Below are 24,444 nucleotides of genomic sequence, written 5' to 3' on the forward strand. Positions count from 1 at the left end.
TCGCCGGCCGCCGGTGCAGTATGTTGCAATGGTGTTTTATAGAACTTTTTAAGTTTTGTTCTACAGAACTGTGTCCTAAATTTCTATAAGCTTGCACATATAACAATTACCAGAAAAGTTGACGAATTTTTAGGAATAAGAATGTCGTTCGTGGTAACGTCAGAATGTTTTTTTCCGCGGTTCGATTAACGTGTGAGAGAAAAAGAGGAATTCGTTTCATCCGCGTCGAAGTTCAGTTCACGTGAGATCACTGAATCTCGTGTAAGCGGCAGCAAACGTGCGATTTGTGTTGTGCTGTGCATTTTTAATATCCTTACGGAAAAAGTGTTTATTCGTTACGTCCACCTGTTGCGCGCCCAAACCAGGCTTCTTTGTGTTACGTTGGATTAACCGGATTACATGCACTATCGGGATGTTCTTTCTGCTAACATAAATCATTAGGAACGAAAAAAGAGGTAACTTTCTCACACTTTTTAATTTTATGCTCGTGTGATCGAAATTAAACGTTTTGTGGTTTTCGATCACGGTAATCGTTTTTTTGTACGCTTGTTTTAATTGGCAACATGTTTAAATAATGGCCGCCATTTTTTTAAAGCGCGGGCGATGAAAGTGGAATGGAAAAGTCGTATTTAAAACGGAATTTACATGGGTAATATACGATGTTTCGATGCGTGTTTCTTGTCTATTCATTAATGACATATTGATCTTATGTTAACAATATCTATTATACTTTACTATGGTTTTCGTTATTAATGCGTGATGTGAAAGATTTCCATCCTGTAAAAATTCTTTCCATGTGTAGTTATGCGTAAGAGACGAATTTTCGTATGTTTTATATTTACTTGATAAAAAGTATATGATTGTGATCGTTATGTATACTTTTTCGCTAATTGATTAATTATTTTCTGTGAAATTAAGAATATTCAAGTAGCAACTTTTGCAAATACTATGTGTTGTCTATTGTATTTATGCAAATAAAATTGATTTCTCTTTTTATTATTTTTTATAATCCGTCAGAAATATTAATCTAATTTAGATAGGACGTTAGGTTTAGGAATTTTCTGAATTTTTATTATTTTCAAATTTATTCGACCAAGTTTGTAACAGTTGAAACAATAACTTTATGGTGAGTGTTTTTTATACTAAAAGCTCACTCACGTGTGATATTTACATGTAATGAATTTTCTGTAGCGGATATATACTTTTAAATATATACATGTAACGAGTTCGTGTATGCACATTTCGATGACCACCGTACGACGGCACGTCGCCGAGTGGAATGAGATGACAATGCGATGAGACTGGAGAAGGGAAAGGTGCCTCGCAACTAGTGATGGCCACACAATTGTTTCCGAGGCAAACTTTCGAGTAATTAGCGATACAAAAATGTAAATCAGCTTAACAATATTATTTAAATCCAGGAATGTCAAAAACTGGAATTACATTTTGTCCTTGGAATATGCAATTTCATATATTATAAAAATTCACAATCGATTATAAAATAATAATAACAATTTTTAAGATGGTGAATTAAACGTGAAATACATACATATAATCAATATTGTCAAATTATATTTGTTATACCGTAACATACCAAACTGAATATTTTAATTTATGCAGTTACAAACAAAAGGAAAAGATAGTGAGATTACTCCTTTATTGGAAAAATGTAAGATTTGAAATATTCATCTGAAATAAATCATCTTCAAAAATTTAAGGGTTTGGAGCAATAAGGAAGAGTGTAATAGTTTATTACTACGTATATTATTATAGTTGACCATGAATTTATAACATGTTTAGGAAAGTGATTTGATTTTGACTAATTTTGAGTTGATTTTCGTTGATCTTCCCAAATTATTGGAAAGTGCAGTTAGCTTCTTATTGTAATAATTCCTTCCATTATTTATATTTATATGGTGAAAAAAGGGAAATCTTAAATTGTTAATGCTCATTTCTCGACTATCTCTTTTTGTACATGAGAAAGTCATTTATATATATATTAATTATATATTTATATATTAATTGCAACATTTGTTCTAAATACAATGTTTGTTAATTCTTGTGGTGAATTAAACTTGTCAGATTGTGGAGAATGTTTTATTTTGAATAGTATTTGAAGCGCTTGGAAACGTGTCGAGTCCATCGCTATTTGCAGGATGGGAAGATGTCCATGGAGAGAGGGCACATTCCACTGTGGATGCGCATGCGCACATTCTGATTTGCGGCACCCGCGCATTCGACCGCGTGTAGCCAGTGTTGTTGAGGTTAACTTCTTCTGATTTATACATATCTGGAAAAAGCAATCTCAATGCGGAACGCAAACCGTATTTGTACATACCTTCGGAAATTAGGTAAGCAGCGTACGTACTTTCTTTAATGATTTCCACGAAATATGAAGATCGCAATTTATGCATAGTATCCATTCATTGCAAATTAAAAATAGATCGCCTTTTTGTTACTGTATTAACGATGCACTTGCATACTCATGAATGGATATGTTTATTTCATCTCAGTATGTACAAAGTGGTTTTTGTATTTACAAATAAAAATTCACGTTGACATTGAATATGGTTGAACTCTAATAAAAATTTATTGGTAGAATCTGTCACGGTTCTTTTATGTCTTCAGAACTACCAATTATTTTTCTTATTCTCTTCTTATTTCCTTTTAATTGACATCGCATTCGAATAGTAGCTTTCGCAACTTCGAGATTGTATGTTTCACATATATACTGTATATACCATATATGACGAGAATGTTCATCTTCTTAATGCGTTGAATTTCTGGACTTTACCGCGCACAACTGTAATAGTAGAGAAAAGCCTGATTGCAGGCACAGAACGGTTCCTCAACGCGGCGCTCTCTTCAACTTTGGCTCGTCGTGTTGAATGTTAATACGTAGGAAACGGTAGCCGTGCCGTGACTATTACCATGCTTTATATACTTGAAAGTAGTTTAAGCGCAATAAAACATTCGTCACTAAACCATTCTCGTAAAGGACTACTGGTACCGGTTTAAAAATGCTATTGGTATTAATACTTACCTCTTTACTTATTTATTGTCATAATTTATAACCTATACAGTATTGTATAGGTACAGACACACAGTATTATATCTATACACAGTATAACTCTTTGTTGTTTTATGTTGAATTGAATTACATTCTTTGTTTTATTCTGTTTATTTCAATCGGGTTATACAAAGTATTCTTTTTTACGTATTAGTACAGATGCAAAAGTATTAAAATATAAAGTATTGTAGTTAAATAAGACGGGTTAATACTCGTATTACTGAACTATACGATCTCATTTCGTAGCAAAATAGAATTTAATGAGTCCATAAATTGTATGATTCTTAATTTGCAAATACATTGATTAATCGTAGATTATCTTTATGAATTTAGAATTAATTTATGACACAAAACTGTGATTATTCCTTCATATTACAAACTATATCTGCACTATATTAATTTTTTTTTAATAATTTAATTATTTTTAATTTTTTAAATCTGCGAATATATCGATCAGTTGCAGATTAACTCTATCAATATTTCGTTTTAATATCCCTTTAATGTTATTAAATCATATAATTTCAATTATGACCTTTTTCAAACTACATAGAATTTAAAAATTCTAGAAATTGCACGATTCTTACTTTAGAAATATATTGATCAATCACAGATTACGATAAGAAGACTGTTTGCAATTGATAATCTTTGCAACCATTCGTTCGTCGAGTCGCTATTAACGTTTTAACGAATTACATTCTGCGTTGCTTCATTGTTTATTTCGTACGCGCTGGTAGACATGCGAGGAAGAAGAGAAATGTATTCTTCTTTCGTTTAACGTAAAACCCGCAGGTCGTGGAATGCGCAGTCTAGTATTCATGATATCGTAATTTACTGTGTATGTATGTAGCTATATAGACATACATACTATCCGTGTCGTGGAAACTGCGTTATATATTGTTATATAACGTTATATAGTTTTGTATCTTACGCACCCCTTGTCTTTTGTTGCCTTGTGCCTTTTGCGTGTTTGTCCTGCGTAAATATCGCCTGTGCAAAATACTTTTCGAGGCTACGCTGTAGGCCGTTGTGTACCAGAGTGCCAGGGCAAATAATATCCAGGCATCTCTTTAGCCGACATTCAAGAGTTCGTCCAAGCATCTTTTCATTTTCATCTCGTATATCAAAGTTGCTCAAACTATTTCAAGTATTCAAGGGCTCGAAATCCTAACCTGATAAGACGCATTTTATTGAATTCAGGTGTTTTTGTTATGTTGAAGGAAATCCGATCCGTTTAAATACCTCGAATAACTTGAAGAGATAAATTCCATTCTTTTAGTTGTTATACTTGGATATTTAAGCTTTTCTAACATATTCACATATGTTTGAATTCTTTAATTTAAAATTTCATTGAGAGATTGCACTGTGGCATAGGGGAACAGAGATTCAAATTAATAAAACAATTGTAGGAATTGGGATGTTTTCTTCTATCATCGTTATTTATTGTTTTATCCTACTATAGTGGAGTGTAATATTATTACATACATTTGTTCCTTGAAAATTGTAACCTAATACATAGCATTATAATTTCGTTATAATGGCCGAGAAATTTAAATTATTTATAAGTAAACCTGTGTGGTGTATATGAATTTAAAATTTTGTAAAATTGTGTTTAAAATTTTATTGGTAACTTACATATTTAATTTCGTATATAGTGAGAGTTGAATAAGATGTTCGTAAATTTCTAATTGGGATAGTACAGAAATTCAAATTATTTGTAAGTGGCATGTATGCATTCCAAGATTTCTAGGTTTGTGCTTAAAATTTTATTGATAATTTACATGTGTAATTTAGTATATAGTGGGATATATGTACAGTATTCATTCTCTAATTAAAGTGGCATGAAAGCACAGTGAGACAACAAAGTCTGTGCAAAATATTTCTGAAAAGGAAGAAATTTTGGTCCACGAGAAATTCGCTACCTGTGTCACGTACGGTTTAGGCATACCACTGTGTGCGAGATGAACTATACGATACCCCAGAACCGTAATGAATAATATTGCGATCATGTCAGGATAGCTCTTCGTACGTGATTGCCAGCATCTCTTTTTGGACGAGGTCGAAAGATACCTTTGGACCAGATCGTAAGAACAAAGAAAGTCGTCGATGATGTAGTATTTGTCGTAATATGTGATTCGTGGTACAAAAAAGTCAAAATGGATGAAAATTTATCAAATAGATAATACATGAATTTGATCAATGTAAAGATTTAGTTCGATTACCTGCTCCTGTCCAGTCAGGAATTGGTCATATTGGCGTATATTTGACATGTCTTCGAATTCGATTCTTTCAAAGACAAAGACTCTAACACAATTTTGTTGTTCTTTATTTTCATTTCATTTTCAGTCATAGAATCTCCCTGGTTTCGTTTGTACCGCGATTTTATGGCCTATGATGCATACTTCTTCATATATACACACACATGTATACACGCATGTATGTAGACATATGTATATCAATCGGTTCAAGAAACAAAAAGATTATCAGAGTTCTTCAGACATAATAAGTGACAGTAAATATTCGAGTTGGATAAATCTGTATATCCTTGGAAATCCGGAAAAAAAAGAACTACCTCAACATTCTTTCTTATTTGTTCTCGTTCTTTCTGCCGCAATAACGATTCTGTCCAAAGTGGCGGCTCGTGGAAGTATCGTCTCGATTTTACGAGCAGACTAACCTGGAATCCATCATTTCTCTAAGATCCACTTAAAGTTCCAATCCGACGATGTTTCCTGGAACCGGTGTGCAGTAACTGCGTCCGTGATTCCTCCGACATATTTTCACTTCTTCCGATTCTATTCAGTCTGAAAGAAAGTAATGGCCACGCTCTTAGATTCTACCCATGGGGAACACAGAAGAAATTCTTTGCCTTAGAAAAAATTAGCGTGCGTCCATTGAGATCGTAAATTTCTTTAAAACTACTGGAATAATCGCGATCGTCACACGAGAAGATCTCAAAGGAAAAATCGAATGTTTCTTTTTTTCTTCCGTTAGTGTTTAGATTTTCTTTTTTTTTTTTACGGTTTTTAGGATGGCCACGGACAGGCCAAATACACATACCGAAAGTAGCCGAGAATTCCGAGCTATTTTTCTTGAGGAAATCACAAAGAATGTGGTCGAAGGCGGAACGCGCAGGTGCTCCTGGTTCCCTTCTCTCTTTCTCCACGGTTCAGGTCGATTCTGCTTCATTCCTCCTGTTCCCTCTCTTCCTCTCTCTCTCTCTCTCTTTCTCTTTGTACATATTTTTCTTTCTTTCTCCCTGGTATAATCTTCTCCCCGGCTGTAAAAATTGTCTACGAAGGTCTAAATATTCGGAGGATACCGTGCGGTGATTATAATTCCTGGGTTGAAGTTGCCTCGAACGAAGGAATGCCAAGGGGCGGCTAAGACAAAGCGCCATCTCCAGCTTCGCCCTTTATCTCTTCACCACTGAAGATTAGTATCTATAGTCGGACGACAGATGGTGGTCGGTAGCTACACACTACACAATACATAGTACACAGTCCGGATTCTATATACTATATAAAGTTTGAAACTTCAAACGGAGAACTTATTATTTCTCCTTTTTTCCCCTTCTTTCCTTTCTTCCTTTTCTCTTCTTCGCCTATATAGCTATTCCATATATGCCTCTCTCTCGGTACTTTTCGGATTTGTCCGATTAAACGTAACGGTTGATAATGCTAGTTCGCATATGGGTCGCGACACGAAACAAAGTCTAATTAAGCATAAATTCAAATCGTAAATAAACGAATTTCTATGGTTTCAACCACGCCATGTTATCTAATATCATCATATGTTATCGTACACCGGTAGTGAAGACCTTTTTGCTTTCGCGCCTGTATATATTACATAAGGCTGTGTAAAAATGTTAGGTTATCCTTTGATCGAGCCTTTAGAAAACATTTTTAAATGGCATTATGCTGTGGCTATGGAAAGTATGTATTTGCACACCATTGTATTTATTGTAGCATTTTTACATACTTGTTAATTAGATCCAAATGTATTAAATGTTGCATCATCTAGTAGTATTTCATACGACTATTAAGAAGGTATGTGTAAATACTTTCTGTAGTCACTGTATAGTGACTTTAGACATCTTTTCATGGTTCTAGCTGAGTGTGGCTTCCTTTACTATGTAAGAGGTTAGTTAGGAAACCTGAATTTCTTAGAGTTATCATTATCAAAGGGACTAGATCAGTGAAGAGGTCTGTACTAATTGTAATAGCTCTATAATAGTAATAAATTTAGATTATCGAAGAAATCTGAATTTCATCTGATTTGAAATACTAAAAATATTTGTTAAAGTACCAAATGACATTATTGAAACATTATTTCACAAGATGTTGGAGACTGGAAATAATTCTTGCTGTCGGGAAAGGAAAATCATACAAAATATTGATTATTTCAAATTAATCGATACTTTTTACGCAAGCTATCGTTAATCCTTAAAAAGAAAACATTCCCTTTTAGTAATAGTACTAGCAGGCTGGTCTAACAATAATACTTTTGAGTAATATTATAATATTTGCAAAATAACTTTTACGTAAAAAGAAAGGAATAGCAAAAGAAGTTGGATCGAAAATTTACGAGATACGACCGCGAGCTATTATTGGTCGATAAAACGTTTAAATATCTGATAACAGTACCGGTGATCGGTATCGAAGGGATCGGAATCGGGAAGGTGTTTTCGGGTTTGATCGCGTGAGACACTCAAGCGAAAGAGCATTTCGGTGCTAACGGCTTTTGCGAATTTTCGGCACGGGACAGCTGATGTATTCTGGTATAATACATGCTTCCGTCCTCTCGTAACAGCCGTAGTTTGGGATAGGGAGAGCTCCGTGGAAACGTAATCATCGAGAAGAATATTGGCCGAGCTAATCGGCCTGGCCAACCTTCTTCTTCACGTGTAAAATCCATTCTCGAGAAATTCGCGATGGCTGTACGTATATACACGAGCGTATCGGGGTGTCCGCAATTATCGTAATTATATCTCGATGCGATGAGTCATACTCACGGCTGTGTTAGTGTATACTCGTAATACACGAACCACGAGAAAGAATGGAGAATGCGGATCGTTTCGCATCCGTCGCCGTTGCTTCCACCGTTTCGAATCGCGCTCGCACGAAAACCTGTATGATCGCTCGTTCGTATACAATAGTATACATACATACATACATACATACGTTCTTTCGTTCTTTCGCTGACTGGAAACGCGATCACGTACGCCATACTTAGCCCTACACAAGATATCGGTATACGTTACACTGTTGGCCAAAGTATATACGTAGATATTAGGATACTTACCGATATTTAGTACAAATCGAATACTTTTCAGTGCTTTTATTTCCGAGTTATTTTATCGTAAATTCGTTAATTCATTCGTCTCGTATGTTACAACGAAAGAAAATAAAATTTGTTGGAGCTTCCCAATAATATATATAATATAACGAGTAGATGTAATAATACTTATTTACGTACATATAGGTACATGGTTAAATCAATATACATACGTACATGATGCATGTGTACGTAAAATTGAGATCAAAAGCATAGTGGTTGGGAAAATTCTTAGAAATTCACAAATGTTATGCAATGGCAAAAAATTGAATGGCATATCGTGCGTTGAGAAGGTTGTGTGCAGTATTTAAACGGACGAATACTTATGCAGGCGGTTACATAATGCATAGTCGATTTTCGATAATGCTAGTTAATTCTTCGACTATGTGATAAAACGACGAGGAATTGGAAATGAATGATGAAACTCGACTTGTATAAATAAGCATATGGATTCCCCTTTTGCTTCGAATTCGCACTAGATTAGACGAAAAACAAGGCGAACATTCGGAATATTATCTGACAGCGGGCTATGGAGAGTTAATTTACAAGCTTTGTTAGCAATGTGGCTAAAAGAACAAAATATGTATAGACTATCATAATCCATTCTTCGTTATTTGACCTGTAACGACGATTCGAAATTCTAATTCGAACGTGTAGATATCCGGGAAAAAGAACAGATAACGCGATAGGGTGTTACATAATTTTTGGTTACGTATCTTGATATTTTTGTAATAATTAATACTTCGATCCTCTAAGTTCACGATTACATTCTTTCGCAAATATGTAGATACTCAAACAACCTTTTAAATAAAATAGCAAAACAAACATTATACGACGGTTGACGAAAACTTTTTACGAATATATTACGTGCGTTATAAAAAAAAGATCTTAAAATTTTATTAATGAGATACGACCATCCTGATTATACTGTTCAAATCTGAGACCTATATGAAAATGTATTTATGTATATATGCATTCGAAGCAAATAACAATCTGTTCAGAGGAAATTTAAAGTGGCGAAATTAGGCGACTCATCCTGTATAACACAGTGTACGTGTAAAGATTAAGAGTTTTTAAATGATTTTGTAATTACGAGACACAACGTGTAAGTGTTGAAATACTTTCGTAAGTCTGTGCACAATTTTTATTCGTACGTTGCCAATCCGTACGGTTTTGTAACGATGAACAATTCGATCGTTCGCGATTCACGATGAAATGTAAAACAGCGTTACACGTAGTACGTTCTATCTACGGAGTAGGATTTACGGATGGCTGTGTTCGACCTGTATAATCTCTGTTCATGATCCATAATGCATCGATGAGTACCGTCTGCCTGATCACAATTTATAATTTATTGCCAAGTTACGAAGCATCTCCTGCAGCTTTTTCTCTCTTGCCTTTCCGGGCACGTTGATTGTTGTTCGAAGTCTGGTAGCAGCTTCTCTCTTGTAGAACATGCTGTGAAATTCCATTGATTTAAATGGCGTTCAAGGTAAACGTTTCGATCGAATTTACGTCCGTGGCTGTTCTCCGCCGTTTGTTATTTACGTGTGAATATTGCGGACACGGAATTGCTTCGCGAATCTCGTGGAAATCAGAATTAACGTAATTCTTTTCGTCCTTTAAAGACAGATACGGGACTAGATATATAGCGACATATGAAAGTAAGGATTTGCACGCTTGTCGTAGAAACTTTTTATGAACCTATTACGAGTATTAGGCGGAACTTTTTCGAAATTTCATTAGCAGTGTAACGATATACCTACGACTATCGATCGTATTCGTATTTCGTATCTATAGTTGTTACGAGCTATTTACTGAAAATATATACGTAGTAAAAAATTAGTATGCAGCACGAACAATGGTTTTATATATAGAATTAATGTTAAAGAATTATTATTAAGTATCGTAGCTGATTAATACGATAACTAACTGTTCAAATACTCTCGCGAGCCACTGCATCGTCGTATCTGTATGAACAATTTACAATGTATTCTGTGAATTCGGTTTCTGAGTAAGGGTTTCTCGACGTTTCGAAATACAGGTATGTGGTTTCGTGGTTACGAAGATACAATAGAACTCTATTTGTCGGAACCCACATCCGCAGACAAACAGTTCGTTAATTCTCTCTATTGTCTATAATTTTTCCTTCGTATAATAGGAGTTCACGTTAATTAAGTGGAGTCAATCGATCGAACTCCGATCGATTAACGTGACTTAATTGACTCCACTTAATTAACGTGAACTCCTATTATACTAATCGAGCATTAATTATGATTTCATTTGAGTAAATGAAATTTAGACAAATGCAGTTCCCTGTATACTATTGGCAGATGAAAATGAAATATTTATTAAACCGACGTAGAATTCAGCGTAACGCAAGTGACTTTCCGAAAAGCAGAGACTCGTCGATCGATTTTCCAAATCTCAATAGACGTTGGATACTGTTAGGCGATTTGGACATTGTTATAGGGCCCGTTATGAAACTGTCGTTAGTCGTTAGACCAGATATAATTCGTAGGATGAGTGCGTGATCTTTCCTCGCACTTTGAGGTAGGTAATTTCGTAAGACAGATCAAAAAGAATCTTCTAATCTCTGAACTTACAGAAAGTTAATACAACCGATGTTAATACAATCGGTGTATTTTCGACCAATCGCGGGGAGATGCAATCGCGAAGAAACACGTCAACGGGAGTCGTAAATTCCCGTTACGATTATAGTAATCGACGCCGCGAATAGATCGATCCCCTGATTTCCGTTGAGATAATAGGGGTGGTTGAGTTGGTATAACGCTGCGATTAACAGGGTTATAAAATTTATATTTCCAACGCTTAAAGTTACACCGTTGCTTATGACATACGTCGTCGACAATGATTTAGCGTATGAAGATGCGGTACACTGGCACAATATTCGTTGGTAGTCGAGCAAGTCTTTTATAGTAGAGTTTCTAGTTATAGTTGACGTAGCAATAGAGGAGACTAACCCAGTACTGGCTCCTCTGAGCTCAGAGGAAAGCTAATGATGGGTGTGTCTAGCGCACGGGAACATCGGATTTGTTGATGACACTTTTGGTTAGGAAAGTGAGGGCAGTAGACGTTGCTTCTGATTGGATAAAAGAAGGTTGGTGGACTAGGAAGGGTCTTAGCCGCCCTGGATGGAAGGTTGGTGGACTAGGAAGGGTCTTAGCCGCCCTCGATAGAAGGTTGGTGGACTAGGAAGGGTCTTAGCCGCCCTCGATAGAAAGTTGCTAGTGTGAAGTGTCATACGTGAGAAAAAACTAACTTTCCCGTGTCAGCCGTAGTAGACAATAATCTTTAGAAAATCTTTAATCTCTACAAGACCGTAATAAAAGCTGTCTGGACCTACGGAATCCAACTATGGGGAACAGCAGGTAATTCCAACATTGAAATACTTCGACGCTTCCAATCGAAAACGCTAAGATCCATTATAAACGCACCCTGGTATGTTGCCAACGAACTAATATTACTTATTTATTTACTTAAAAATTATACTTATCTATAATAAGTATTAACTTATTATAAATATTTAGCCATGTCACTGCGCCATGCCAGAAAAAATTACTGAAAATTCTCAATGCGAGAATTGATTGTAAATATCAATAAATAAATAAATAAATAAAAAAAATAATCTTTAGAAAGCTATTTAGAGAAACGATATTCGTTCGGTCTGAAGGACCTTAGCTGGCAAATTCCTGAGATTTACGATGGGTCCTTAAGACTATTGAGTGTACGTAGTAAGGATGAGCGGACATCTGGTTCCCATCTTGCCCACGGTGTGTAGCCTGGTCTAGGTAGAGTGTCGGCCGACGTAACAATCAGTGATATTTAAATAGCAAATGTATGTAACATTGTATACATATATGTAGCGGCTAGTAAAATGTATTATCTCTAAAACGTTTCTAAAATTCGAAACTGCATCGCGAATAATAATTCGGTATCCCGCATACGCGGTACTCGATCGTATAAAGTTCACTCGGAGTTACAGGGTTCTGGTGCTGCGCTGCGCCGCGCCAGGATGATTTTACGCGGTGAGAAACCTTTGAGTATCCCAATCCAATATTTTTCGGTACCCGCATGGCATCCGCTATAGCGTTCGCCGTTCGTCGCACATATTTCCATTTCGCATAAATATCGAACGGCGCGGAATAAAAAATAGCGCTTTCGTGTGGCGATGCGAATACTCTCCGCAGAAAATTCTCGCGAAATAATTGGACGTACACGCGCGTACCAGTAAAATAACTTACAAGTACTACCTTCTCTTTCACCGTTTCCTTCCTCTCCCTTCTTCATCTCATCCTCCTCTTCTTCTTGCAACCCTTTTTGATAAGGCTATTTCTCAGGAGCCCATTGCGAAAGCATTTCTCAATTTATGTGCAACCATCATTGATATTCCGTCGAGGAGCACGATTCTTCTCCGGGTAAAGTTAGGGGAGAACGTGCCATAGAAAGGAATTTATGGGAAGGGCTTGCGGTGTTCCGACCTTCACGGTCACGTTGCAGCCGGACCTCAAACCGCACGAAAGTTATTCCGAACAATTCCTTCCGAACGCCTTGTCTCCGATTCGCATGGACCGGGTCCCATATAGAATAGAACGAACATTATTGTGAACTGCAGTTGGAGTACGGCGAGCACGTGCGCGTGTACAGTGATTTTGATCGTCGATCGCCGATAAAACAAAATTTCTTCTATCTTCTTTTTAAAAATATACTTCTATCATTTTCTTTTCTCCCTTTTTTTTTGCTTTGACTCGCTAACTGTAATTACGAAAGACAGATCGACTACAGTTAGGTTGACTTTATTCCTTGCAAATATAAATACGAGATGACGTATGCTTAAAGGAAATAAACGATGGAGAATTTTTAAATGAAGAAATTGTCGGTCAGAGTCTTCCTACATCTCGGAGTTTCATCAAGCAACTCGTCTTTTTTTGTTAACAGCTTAATCCCGTGCAACGAAGATTTCGTTTGCTTACAAAATTAAAGATTTTAATTGATCATAATTCTTCGATTTCGATTTATAAGTTAGGGATTGAGAATTATTATTAGATCGCGGTTGTTTATGGATCTGTGCGCTTTTTAGAAAGCACGCGAAAGAAAAAAATACGCATAATATGAAAAAATTTAGCGCGGATGAAATAAATCTTTACATGGATTCCATGTTTCTTTAGTTGTTAATCACCTCGCACCATACGCTTTAGACGAGATACGTACTTGATTTACGACATGATATCGTTCATCTGACATTTTAAAGGAAATATCCCGCGTCTTCATTTTTCTATAATTACAACCAATAGTGAGTATTCTTTCATAGAAGGAATAGGAATGATGAATATTGTATAAAAATTATTCGATCGATAAAACATATATTTAGGTTGTATTTCTTGAGTTATGTTAATGACGATATAAATTTGTACAAATATCCGCAGTCTACTTAGTATTAATAGACGATTTTATGTCACGAGACCATATTGTATTTACTTACGTACATGGGTACATAACTTTCAAGTTACATGGTTGTAATAAGCTACAGATTATTGCCACTTTTATGTCCGATTTTGGCAAAATTGTGTGTTTGGACATGAGCAGTATATTTGATACAGAAAGGAATCTGGGTTGAAAAGATGCGGGTACATTTCTTAAGAACAATTTTCCCGATGAACACGTTACTACCAAACCAAAACCAAAGTGCAATATAATTACTCCTTCGCGTTACTATTACACCACCATTACACCTTTATACTATCATTCTGAAACATAAATCATCCACTTTTGTCTCTGACAATTATCTGCCTCGTACACCAATGTTTATTACAGTCTTTTGTAGCAATCCTGATCTATCACAGAACGCCTCTAAATTTCGATGATATTCTCTTAGATACAGGCTGAATTGGCTTCTCCACTAAATCTCACAGTGCCAAAAGTTCAGCCCTTAAAATTCTTGCCATGAAAAGTCTGGTCACAAAACCCCATAACTATACTTTCATCGTACAATGTCGTACTGGCGTGGAAACGCGGTTTACCCTATCCTAACGAGAATAGAAAGGCCTCGCTTGAAAATCGACGAGTGCGACCCCTTCTCTTCTTCTTGCCCCTTTCCATTACAATTTCAGATCGATTCGTACATCAATGAGCGGACATAAATCGCTTTTACCGTAAACAGTACAAAACAGGACAATGGACATCGCGATAAAAATATCCTTCAGAAGCTTGGAGGCAGAGTGGTCCGTTGTACGCGCGCGCACTCCACACATAAACGCACATGTATACATAAGCTAAGGCCTAAGGCATCTCCTCTCTTAAAGGTATACGCGTCTTTCTCGGTAGAAATGGCAAGGAACGCGAGAACTACTCGTTATGCATCCGAGTAGCGTGGATAGGGGAAGACCGTACGATCGGCCCTCGGAATCGTCGTGGATTCTGTTTCTTCGTTCTGCTCTCCACGGAGCCGCGGCCGCGCGGAGGAAAGAAACCCGCTGGCAAGCTCGATCGTGGCTCGAACGGGTGTGAATGCCCGTACGTGCCAGAAACGAATAATGAAGCCGCGGTACGATCCACGATAAAACCTGATGCCGTTGGAACGCCACTCACGTACGAATCCTTTACCTTGTACCCGATTTGCGAGCGAGCTGGTCAACATTGCCGTGTCTACGAGCCAGGTTGCCCCGTGACTGCTCCCCTTGTATCGTGTGTCTCCTCGTAGACCAGCTACGGCGAACTTTCACGTGTATACAGGGTGTTCCAGTTTTTTTCCACTGCAACTTCATTCGCACGATTGATGGGTGTAAATGAAGGTGGAACGAAGAAGGTTTATTAAAAAATTATAGAAAGGATCGAATATAAGACTAAAGTACGAATATCAATGTTTTATAGGAATTTTATCTGAACGTAAACAGATCGCTCGAGCGTCTGAAAATGTATAAAAACGTTACAACTACGTTACGAGTGTTTATGCATTTATGGGAAATTTAAATGCGTAAAAGTGAAAATCCGCAGAATGCGTATAATGTACGTAAGTCTACGAAACATCTAAAGTAATAAAGTACTGGTTGTAATAGCCAGAAGATAAGACGGATCTTTATTTAACGTTTGCTTTTTTTAGTTATATTTTCTGGTTATAGCATAGATTGGAAATATAAACGCAGTTTAGTTAGTGAAATATCTTCTGTATGAAACTGAAATACCTTGCGTATCTACGATATGCAAATTTCTGCAATATAACACGTTTCGTTAAACGTGTTTTCTTCTTAAACAAATCTTCCTTCTTTTTCTTCTTTCTGCGTAAAAAATGTTATCTCTTTACTATCTTACTGTATGTAACTTTGTACGTCATTATGCCTTTCTTATATTACGATTATGATAATACTATAGAATAAAAATGCGAAGGAAAGAGGAAAGAAGCTTAATTCGTCAAGAACTATAACTATACTACTGTTGAGATTAATTAGACCTTGTAGGTATAAAATGTCTGTGTAGCATACCGTATTATGTTTGATAAAGAATTAAAAGAACGAGTAACATCTTATGCGAGGAGATTTCGAAACCTTGAAATTTCGGCGAGTAACAAAATTGCGCGCATATCCCAGAGTGATTCACGCGAATATTATATCAGATTGAATAATAATTGAGAATTTGAAAATCGAAAAAGTATCGAGAATTTCCTTTACCTTGCAGGATATCTATACAAGATGTATGTACGTATAATATTTACTGTGGTAAGAAAGGTGTGACAGTCTTGTTATTTTTGAGACTATCGACTTTTATCAAGTCGTATCTGTAACGTCATGATTTCATAGTAAGGCGAGCCTGTCGTTATTTTTAAATTCTTTAAAATGCCTGTTTTACTTTTTAATAATTTCTCGCAGCGTTCTTAAACTCAAGAAATCATTCAACGTTTTAAAATATCGTATAATTAAAAATTAATTAAACATTAAAGCTACTATATACAGGGTGGTTGGTAACTGGTGGTACAAGCGGAAAGGGGGTGATCATACGCGAAAAAAGAAGTCGAAAATATGGAATAAAAATTTTTCGTTCGAGGCTTTGTTTTCGAGAAAATCGACTTTGAATTTTCGCTCGGTACGCGCGCACTTTATCACGTCTCGTTATAACGGATCTCACTGTAGATTTACAGAAAAATTTAAAAAAAAAAAGAAAAAATTAAAAAAGAAATTTTTATTCTATATTTTCGACTTCTTTTTTCGCGTAGAATCACCCCCTTTTCGCTTGTACCACCAGTTACCAACCACCCTGTATATAGATTAAAGTAACGAATATAAAATATAGAATAAATACTATAAAAACTGATCAATCACAATTCTTTTAATTTATAAGCAAATGGAATTCCAGTTAGACAGGACTAATGTATAAGGGGTGTCTTAATTCAATTGAAAATCCGTACATAAAGAAAGAGTAATAGAACATTTTCAGACGATATTCTCGGTTGTATTCAAATATTAAATACCAAAGTCCTAGAATTCCAGATGCTTCGCACTCGTATGTGCTTTGTATTTGTGCACTGACTGTAATATTGGAAACACCGAGATTTTCAGAACGAGTCGATACATTCTAATCTAATTGCGCTCTCATTCGTACAGTCTGGCCCGTATATTTGCTCACTAGGTATGGCTCATAAGGCGTTAAAATAGTCTTAAAATTAAGTGATTAACGTCCAACCTCGCCTGACGAACGAGATACGATCGTGTGCGTTCGAACTGCATATTCACGGGCCGTGCAGGTGACTTTTGAATACATATTTACGGGTCACCCCATATTTTGAAAAACGAAAGAAATTCTGGATAGGAAATATTGACTAAGAAGGGTGGTACTTTTTGCCTATTTTGCGATTCCTCGCGTTATCAGGACAAGGCGATCGCGCATAGAACGGTTCGAATAAATTTGCACGGCGCGGTGCGGCGCCCCGTTTACGTTCGCGCGTTGCTTTCTCTGTAGCTTTCTTAAAAATATCTTCGTTCCCCTACATGGAATTCGACCATCCGGCAATACCGGATCGGCTCCCTCGTGGCCGACACGGACCTGTCTTCGAATTCAGCTAACGTAGACCGTCCACGTCCGCGACGTCCACCCACGTAGTGGCCGAAGAACAGAAACGAAGGAGAGGAAGGAAGAGGGAGTGGAAGTTGTAAATAGTATGGTGCCTTTTCTGCTTCTGAAAATTCATTGCTTTTTGCGCCGTTTTCCACGGCGGGACTATTAACGGCGCACTCGAGCGCCCTACGGAGTCGCGAGTTATATGACGGAATTTATACGTACTTAAACGCACTATTATCGTCCTTTGCACGAGATCGCGTGGGCGCGTGTGACAGTAACTGCTGGACTTTGCGGGAAGACGTGACACACGATATACATTCGAAAGTCCATGTCAGCCTCTCGAACAGTCCACTCCTTTTCATTTTCGTTTTTTCTCCGTTTATTGCGAAAAACTCGCGACATTGCAGAAGAATTCAGGGTGATTGCCCATAGTTAAATGCGAGGTTAATACGTATTTAGAATATTTTGCTGGTGCAACACTCGCAACGTAAATTTTGATGATGTCAGGGGAATAATCTTGGACTATTCACCGATCGTTTATCTTTCATTTATCTGATATTTTATTCTTGCTATCTTATTACGTTATTACACGCATAGCTTTTATATGGAAATAGATTAATAGCAGCGTGCAAGTGTACTGTATTTTTAGCATAATAGTATATTCTTCTTTCAGCTTTTATTCTTGCAGTACATCAAAGACACGTTATTATTATTGAACATTTTGCACGAATAAGTAAATTGGGATAAATGTTCTTGTTTCGTCTTGCGTACGATATACGAAAATAGAACTTTAAATTGACATTGATAGCGTTGATGTATTAGTTGGGAGTCTGTATTGGTCTTTTAAAGCGATATTGGTGTCTTTTATTTTGATGGGTTTTATAAGCGATTAAGATCGAACACGATTTTTAAATCGTACCGAATGGGTATCGAACGATTACCAGCGACGTTACTAGAAATTAAAAGGTTTCGGATGACGCCGGCTGTGAAATACATGAAATATTCATACGTGATATTCGTGGCATCCTCTCGAACGTATCGTGAGTATCGAGAAACTTGGGTAGCCGGTGAAAGTACAGACCTCTGGTACCTACCAGCGTGTTGTTCTATACGTGGACACGTACGTTTTAAAATAATAATGTGACATGTGGTGTGAATGTACCGCGGAAACACTTTTCTCGATTACGTGTCACACAGAAAATCAACGTAAACACGTACACATCTTCTCTCATTCATAAATACCTGCTCGTTTCTCATTACAACGCGATTCAGACATAATTATGACAAAACAATTTCTAATAAATAACTACGGCTTGAAATTATAATTCATAATTCATCATTGTCTTGTTACAATTTAGTAAGGTACTGTACGTATATGACATGCATATTACGTATATGTATGTGTGTAGTTGTAAATTCTACGCGAGAAAAATCGATGTTTTGGGTGGATTCTGTAGTGAAATTCGCAGGATGCAGGAAACGTCGGGTCTTTCGCGGTATTAATCCGAACCTGGATACAGGGTGCAGTATGCACTCGGAATGCAGCTCTCAAAGTGGGCTGCTCTTGGCTATCGGCGTGCATCGTGGAACTTGGCTACCTGGTGAAAGTACCTCCACCTTCGCAGCGTTGTGCGTGCATGTACATTGTACATCGATGCGCGTATTTACAAGAATTGCGCGCACACGATCGTTCTGTCTCGTATATATACGAATGTAGGCATGAGGTGAGATACTGCCAGATAGCGTGGCACGTAGTGTCAATGTACTCCATTGTGTCATCCGTCACGGCCTGTGAGATAACGTGGTTTCCGTAGCGATGGCTATGACCTGACCTATCGTTCCAAAGAAAGAAACAATTCGTTGGACGAATTGGAGGAAAAATGCTTGCTAGGCATATCATCATACCGTGTTCACTCTTGAATTCGTGCTTATAGCTCCTAATTGAAATTCCGATTGATCGCCTGATAAAATGGAAGTAGGTAAAGAGGGGACACAGAAACATGATTAAACCTTTGGCACACGTAACTTTTAGAGTGCTAAAAATACAAAATTCAAATTCTAATATAATCTTCCAAAGATGATATTTAACGATCTTTATTATAATTTACTATCTGTAAAAATTACCTTTTTTAAATAATTAACTTATAATAATAAATCAATATTTTTGGAGATACTGATTTTCTAATTAAAAGGATGATATAAAAATTACCAACTTCTGATTCCTTCGTCGTTATGATTGCGACTCGTTAAATTGTTTGGAAAGTTCGTAGCGATATTTCAACGGAAGATTCAATACTCTATTAAATAATATATGCGTGTTTCTTTCAATGCTTCTTTTTCGAGAAATTTTTTATAGATTTTAGCAAGCAACTTCTTCAGATAGATTTTACTCGAATTTCTTCAAGTTCTTTAAGCATTGAATTATAATTATCTTATAATAATAACTATATAATCTTATAATCGAAAGAATTTTATAAAACCTAGAATACGTGATAGTGAACGTTACCTCTCAATTATTGGTACTGGGGATGATCATGATACTTCACGTTAAATTAGAGCTTGGTTATTTGTGATATTTAAGGTACTTAAAATACGCAATGTATCCTATTGATTAACGTAAGACATAGAATATAGATTAAAATAAAGCGATCTTTCCTTAAGTCTTATTCGACGAATGGAACTGAACGTATCTTTTGCGATAGCTTTACGATCGATAGAGCTTTTCGATGGCCTGACTTTATCTTGATAAAAACAAAATCTTTATAATTGACTAATTTCAGATGTTTCTCTTTAATTTCCCTTAATACTCAACTAAAATGACGACCCCTGTATTTTATTCGATTATACTTTTATTAAAGTGTCGATCGTTAGTTCGCTACATTTTTCGAACCTTATACTTTTCATGAAAATAACTGGAAATGATAATATGTATGATATTCGGTTACTAAGCTTATCTCACCGAAGTCCTATTGCTATTTATTATGTACTTTCTTCAAATCCACCCGATGCGAAGTTCCATTTTCAATGTATCAATTACGTTACGCACAAAATGGTCGAGCATCGATGAACATCACATCCCTGTTCGAGTTTCACGTTACACTGGGATCGGGATCGCGACGTGCGGCAACGTGTGGAAACTGTTACGCCGAGATTCCGAGAGTCCACGTGGGTCTAGAGAAGGAGCGTTCTTCGTTCCAATGTCTTTTGAACCACCTGGCCGATTAATGTTCGCATTTACATCGAGGCAAGCGTCTATAGTCTAATTAATACGGCGCCCGGTGCAGCATGCTTCAAAGTGTGATTATCTTGCCCCGTCCACCGACACGATAGGTTATATCTGTCAATTTATCGCCGTTTACTTAACGCGCTTGCGCCTGCGCGGCCCTGCGTGCACGTGTATGCGAGTAACAACACCCACGCATACAACCTTTCTCCGGTAATGTACGCGCATGCGCACCACTTATACGCCCAGCGAAGCATAATCGAGCATAACTCCCTTATACATTACTTACTTTACGCGACAAGCGTGTACCACATCCCCGGTCATTACGTCGACTTATGCCCTATGCAACGAGCTTGTGCTGTGCGTGTACTTTATCAACACAACGCGACGTGACGATCTTTAGTTATCTTTACGCATTCCAACTTTCTAGGCGTGGACCCAACTTCCACGGCGCGCCGCGTCTCCTACGCCTTTTGTTCCATCATTTATCGTGGTAACAGCGTGCCGGTGCGGCGTTCAGCTTATTGGCGCCATTACTTTGTAATTAGCGTTCCTTAAAGTTGCGCGTCAAAAGAATGTATCTACCTTTTTGTTTATACAAGTTGGACGGCGTTGATTAACTTGTTCGTGAGATGTAATGGACGTTTACCGCCCGCTACCACTTATGGAACCCTCCCGTTTGTTTGCAGAACCATTTTACGAAGCTTCTGTAACCCGACGTTCTTTTTTCTCGTTTTTTTACTTTTAATTAACGTTGGCAAATTTTGGGGTTAATAATAGCATACATTGATAGTGTGTACATGCTTAACGATATTTTCGTTGTGAACTTGTTTGAGGTTATTAATTCTTATAAGTTGAAAGTGTACAAAATGACTAGAAGAACGTGTTTCTTATAAACAGTCTAAAGTCTAATTAGCGTTGACTAATGTACGTATAAAAGTGTTATTATACGTATACGAAGATCACAGGAGACAAAATATGATAAATACGTCCTTAATTTTGGTGTAATTCTATTATTAGGATATTATGACAAAATGAAATATTTGAATATAAATTACTATAACATAGAAGTAAAAAGAATCTGTTATTTCCAGAGATACAGAGAAGTTTACTTTGTAAGAAGTTTTGTACGTACGGATGTATAAATAATTAGGTATAAATTGTACAGATAAAAGGTATACATAATTGTTAATACGAACAATGTTTTAGTATCTTTCTATTTCAATATTACGACAAATAATATTTTTAAGGTTACGAAAAGAGAAGAAAATACATGTTTAGTCCCAAAATGAAGTAAAAGGGGAATTTTTGCAACATTTGGATTAATTGACACGTTGAATTTTAACACTACTCCTAAGGTATAAAATGTAACTTATTATTACATTTGCAATTTACTTTTTATTACAAATTTTCATAAATTATAAAAGATTAAGTTGATATCCATAGAACGTCGTAACATAGTAGACGATCTTGTAACAACGGACCGCAGTGTAAACTGTCGGTGACGTGTTCTGATCTTAATTCAAAAGTCTAGAAAAGGACGAATAATAGCATGTAGGATAAAGAGGGATGCTACGACGGAGAAATACGTTTGACCGAGGGGACATAATATCCGAGTAGTTTGCCGAGGGCAAACACGAGGGCGACACGACCCCGAGGCTCGAAGAATTCGGCTCTTGGATCGAATTGACCTGCGTGCCTGTGGCTTCTTGCCAACCGCGCCGCGTCGCGCTGTTGTGTGGCTCATTTTTCTGCCCGTGCTTTAGGATCTCTGTTATTAAACTGGAATGGCACAAACGTCGTTATACGTTAACCGTATGGCTGCTGTATCCGGGAACTATCAAACTAACGACGCCTCACGTGCGGCCGACTGGCCTAAAAATAGACGGTAGTCCCGCCATATAATTACGATCTCGGATTCCAGGATGTGGTCCAGGCGATTTAATTCGACTCTCTTCTTTCTGTTGTCGACGTCCGTGGAACGCCAATCGACGTATCCGTGCAACACACCAAGTCCCCGGTGGGTTCGCTTAGATCGTAATTTGAACTTCGTAAAATCGTTGCATTTGGCCTTTTCTCTGAAACCTGGTATACGTGTGTACGAAAAACTTTTTTAATGGGGTGCGGGGCAGATTCCACCAGGACTTTTTTGTAGTCGTTTAAAACGTAGACTGACGTCACGTTTAATTGCACGCTCGAGTGATCGTTTCGCATGTTCTTATTTGGAACGTGTCAAATTGTTTTCTAGGAAATACTCATTTAACATATCTTGCGCCAGGTGGGATGTTGGTTGATGATGGTAAGAGTAAGATGTTTATAAGCTTAAAACATGTTTGTTTGTTACATTGTTTGCTGTATCGTTGAAGTAAGACAACTGGAAGAGAAGACTTTAATATCTGGAATTTAACGGATATTCCGTTTTTCTCTAATATTTAAGAAAATATTCTTTAGCCTAACACTTCGTTTTGATTTAAACTAGTTCCAAAATCTTTATTCAACGAAAGTGTTTCAAGTCAAGATTTTCCAGAGTTCCTTCTATGATTATCGTACATGACAGTTTTTATTCTAAAGTTCAATTAAAAAAAAAATTTATAATTAATTTTGAATCAAAAACCTAGCTTGCAACATCAGTTTATTTTTCCAATGAAAAGGATGACATTACAGGAGCACTATGAAAGAACGACGAAAATAGTACGGAATGGTACTAACACGTTCACTGACGATCAGATTTTCATTATCTACGATGCCATAAATACGAAGCTAATAAACAATTTTTATACGAAACCAATTTCTATATCTTAGAACTTTACGCGCGTACCTTATATAAATTATCGTAAAAACTTTTCTCTACTGGGCATCACACACACGTATGTATATGGTAAAAATACCAACTCGGATTCGAAACGTACGCAATGAATGCTTGAGTTAGCTTGTGCCCTCGGTCATTGTCTTGTCGAGATTCTTCTGCAATGAAATACGGTTATCGTTCTGTCATGTCCACGAAGAAGTTCCAGGCGTTTAACCGTACGAAACGTAAATTTCAAGCGAGCAACTCGAGCCTCGCTTTAAAATATCATCGCGTCTACGTGTCAGTAGATTCCAGGTAATTAAGTTGCACTTACGCCACGTTCGTTAATATCGCTATTAGACGTACATTAAGCCACGTAATTGAAGTATTACATCTTTGGAATGCGTTGCGGTGTATCTGGCTGCGTTAATTGCCATGATAAAATTTGTTTTTCCGCGACGCTTAAAACCACGTTCAACGCTGAGAAGGTATACTCTTCTCCGGTAAGTTTGATACGGGAACTCTGTACGTGTTTTATGTCATACGGAGAATTTAACGATGAATGGTCCCATCCGCTTTGAAGCGTACGATCCTGCGGTGCATTAGGCTCGCCGAGTATCAGCATTGCTGACGCAGATTACGTGAGTCCATTTGTGCGTCGCGAGGTTAACACAACGCTGTACTAAATTCCTGGTGACGTGTCTTGATCCTCGTACACACATAGCGTAGATATGCTCTGTGGAAAATGGATGAAGCAACCAGGCTTTCACGCTTTCTTTTTTACCTCGATATCTTTGATTCACGTGGCTGTATGTCTTCCATTACAAGCCCGATAAGGGATACGATATAAAGAATGTCCACGACATTGGTCGTAACCAATCACGTATTAATTTATACCTTCTTTCTAATGTGGTGAATCAGTTTTTGATCCTTTTCTGTGCTATAAATATTTCTATATAC

General features: G+C 37.0%; 1 protein-coding gene across 1 annotated transcript in view; it reads left to right on the top strand.

The window, feature by feature from the left end:
- Positions 1 to 24,444, top strand: part of LOC117214868 (protein expanded-like) — a 121,928-nt gene continuing 97,484 nt past the window's right edge. Inside the window, 1 exon segment of the mRNA XM_033461251.1 lies at positions 1 to 455. The gene's annotated coding sequence lies outside the window, so the exon portion shown is untranslated.

The sequence above is a fragment of the Bombus bifarius genome, unplaced genomic scaffold (assembly GCF_011952205.1).
Source record: "Bombus bifarius isolate JDL3187 unplaced genomic scaffold, Bbif_JDL3187 scf7180000009243, whole genome shotgun sequence".
Classification (NCBI taxonomy): Eukaryota; Metazoa; Arthropoda; class Insecta; order Hymenoptera; family Apidae; genus Bombus; species Bombus bifarius.